The sequence below is a fragment of the Tupaia chinensis genome, unplaced genomic scaffold (assembly GCF_000334495.1).
Source record: "Tupaia chinensis unplaced genomic scaffold, TupChi_1.0 Scaffold000266_1, whole genome shotgun sequence".
Classification (NCBI taxonomy): Eukaryota; Metazoa; Chordata; class Mammalia; order Scandentia; family Tupaiidae; genus Tupaia; species Tupaia belangeri.
The window spans coordinates 524,797-528,199 of NW_006159746.1; the positions used below are offsets into that span (position 1 = coordinate 524,797).

Consider the following 3,403-nt stretch of genomic DNA (forward strand, 5'->3'; position numbering starts at 1 on the left):
CCCTTTTTTTTTTTTTTTTTTTTTTTTTTTTTTTTTTTTTTTGGAGAGATTTTCGCTATAGGGCGTGTGTGCTCGCCAGGCAGACAGAGAGAGAGACATAGAGACAGAAAGCAAGAAATCATCCCCCCCCCCAGGGGGGATGATCACGCCGCAATCCCTTCTCCTCCATTCTCCTCTAGGGATCTTGGGCACACACGCCCGGCATGAGTTCTAAGCCACCGGGTCTGGGACGCAAACCGCAGTAGACTACATGGGAGCCCAATGACATAGCCATTACGCTAACTGCTGGTTCCCCCCTTGCCTAGTTCTTAAAAGTCTTCATTGGACCTGAATCCTGTTATTGGAAAAGGGATCTTCCACTCTCCTGGAAAAACTTCTACCTACTGAAAATGGATACTTTCTGGAAGCCTCATGCTAAAGTTGCTCATGAATCCAGTTAAGACAAACAGTGTTCTAGAATCCTTTTAATTTTTTTTTTCTTTTTGTATAGGGACTGTGTGCTCATTAGAGAAAGGCAAAGAAAGGGAAAGTGATAAATAACCCCTAGGAAGGATGGCCATTGGTGATTTGGATTCTTCACTCTACTTAAGTTTCTCATAACCCACTTCTTAGTTTAAACACTCCTGCCTTCGAGAAGCGTCTATCCTGACTGGTACTAACAGGGAGCACAAAGCATAGTATTACGGTCTCCCTCTTACTATACTATAAGTCTTATGAAAGCAGAAATTTTAGCTAAATAGTTCACTGCTTTGTTCACAAGGTCTGAAACAATGCCCGACACATAGTAGGTACTCAATAAGTAGTTGGTCTTCTGTATCTGTGTGTTGTAATTGGCAGATTCAACCAACTGTAGATCAAAGCTATTGAAAAAAAAAGACACTTAATAAAACAATACACAAATAAGAAAATATAAATGAAAAACAAAACTGTATAACAGCTGTTTACCCAGGGTTTTGTTGTGCTATGCGTAATCTATAGATGACTTAAAGTATATAGAAGGATGTGTATCGGTTATATGCAAATACCCTGTCATTTTCAGTTGGACACTTGAGCATTCATGAATTTTGTTATCTGGAGAGCATCTTGGAGCTGGTCTCCTACGGATACCAAGGGACAACTGTATGTATTGAATTATTGAAAGGATCTACTCAAATTCCCTACTGTTGGAGCCACACCCAGGAAACACTCTATGAAAGCGAGCACAGGCTGACCTTTGTCACTGTATATAGAGACTCGATTGGTTATTCTTTCCTCAGTCATCAAGCCAGATAGAAATTTCAGATACCATAGTTTTAATGGCTTCTTAGACTGAAAGTCCCAACCAGCCCCAGTAGTTTCTCATGGGTGAGCTGAAACTGGTGATGGATGGGGGCGACTGGAAGGGCTTCACCCACTGCCACAGAGTACTGACAGAGGCAGTGCCAGCTGACCTGCTGTCATCTCACATCAGATGAGAAAGCCCTTTCCGTCCTTGGAAAAGACAACTCAGCTTTTTCCTGTATATCTTCTTAATTAATATAGAAGTGCTACCATTTGATATTTTCCACATGGTCAAGCCATTTTCCTTCATGTAATGGCAAATATTTCATGCTTTCACATCCAGGGTGCCTAAGAAGACATTCAGCATCGAGGGATGGAAACCATTTGTTTTGGCATTTATGTTTGTTGCCCGTGTAATGACTGAATGTGACAATTACTCAAGAGTGGCATTTAATGTGCCTGTGTGCAGAAGTCATATCTCATTTACTTTTTCAGACATGGGCCCCAGGATAATGGGTTTTTGGAATTTTAGAGGTAGCCTACCATTTCGCTTATATAGCCAACTCCCACACAGAGAGGTCTTTTACTTAGGCCTTCTGAAAATTCAGGAGAAAAGTGACATCTTTCAGTTGTTTAAAAGGTAGATCGATAGTTAATTTAACCATAAAGTGAGGCTGTGCTCCCTGTTCAGGGCTTCATAAAATATAGTAGCATTCCGATCACTTCTGCTGTGTTTCTGTTAACTCTTCAGAGGAGTGAGCATTTAGAGCTCAAATACATATTTTACAACATATAGAAGAAACAGCATAGGAGTTTATCAATAAAATCCTTCAACCTTCATTATTTCCTCAAAAGAAAATGACTAAATTCTTTGAGATTCAGGAAGTAATATGGGGCTTTCTCATGTTCCAGAGTCTATCTGCTTTCTCTTCTATCTAAACTATACTAAAATGTTATACAGCATCATAAATCTAACAGATAAGAAGAACAGACCCCTGGGAATGTAGTCACATTTTTTAATCCTGTGGCACAATAAAGAATACATTAATGTGTAACAGGCCCCAGACATTCAAATAGAGTTTTGGTTTTTGCCTGCTCATAGGTATTGGGGTGAGGGAGCATGTTGGTAGAAAGACCTAAGAAAGGTTGACTTTTGGGTGGAAGATGACAATGGCAGGAAGGAGAGAATAAAAAATAGAGATGTAAATAACCATGTTTAAATGTCAAGGATATACAAAGTTAAAACAGATAATGTAATACTATTGACACAGTCGGTATTCTATAAAGATGACAGTGCCGGCAGCTGGCATGGTGGTTAAGGTGATAAATTCCACATGGTCAGCTGAGCTGTTTGAGTTTCAGACTCGGAGGCTTGAAAAACACACCAGGCACTTATATGTGCGTGCCCAAAATCCCAAGAGGAGAATGGAGGAAAAGGGACTGCAGCCTGGTCATCCCTTGGGGGATGATTTCTCTCCCTCTCTCTCTCCTCCACCCATGGCAAGTACATGTGCCATGTAGCAAACTTAAAACAAAAAAGAAAAAATGACAAAGTTACTACACTCTGGAGAGGTGGGGTATATTAATTCCCTTAAGAGAGAGGACATGATAAATTGTTTCAAGTAAGTCCCCACCTGAACATGCAGGATGGAGTTACCACAGCACAGCATCCAAAGCACAAAAGCATGGAGTTTTTTGTTCGTTTGTTTTTGTTTTTGTTTTTTTAACCCTTTATCCCCAGGCTGCACTTGAATTCAATTAAATCACTTGCTAAAAGTGAGACCCTAATATCAGTAGTTATTAAAGGTCCCTCAGGTGTTTTAAGGAGCCAAATTTAAGAATTCCTGACCTAGATATATTTGCAGACTACTTGTATCTTCTGATTGGGTTGGTTCTTTCATTTGAAAAGAATTTATAAAACTTCTACTGTATACCAGATCGTGTACTAACCAATGAAAACATTTAGCATGAATAACAAGATATAGTACTGCTCTTAAGGATATCAGAGTCTAAAAGGGAAGGTTTATCCAAAATAATAAAATTAATTGTACTTAAAAAAAATAGTGAAAACATTAACTTATATATGTTGTTCACTTTTTTTTTAGTTTTGCTACAAGGCACGTACACATGTCCAAGAGAAATA

General features: G+C 39.1%; 1 protein-coding gene across 1 annotated transcript in view; it reads right to left on the reverse strand.

The window, feature by feature from the left end:
• UNC13C (unc-13 homolog C) overlaps positions 1–3,403 on the reverse strand; it is a 656,973-nt gene that overhangs the window by 419,588 nt on the left and 233,982 nt on the right. The gene's annotated exons all lie outside the window — the stretch shown is intronic.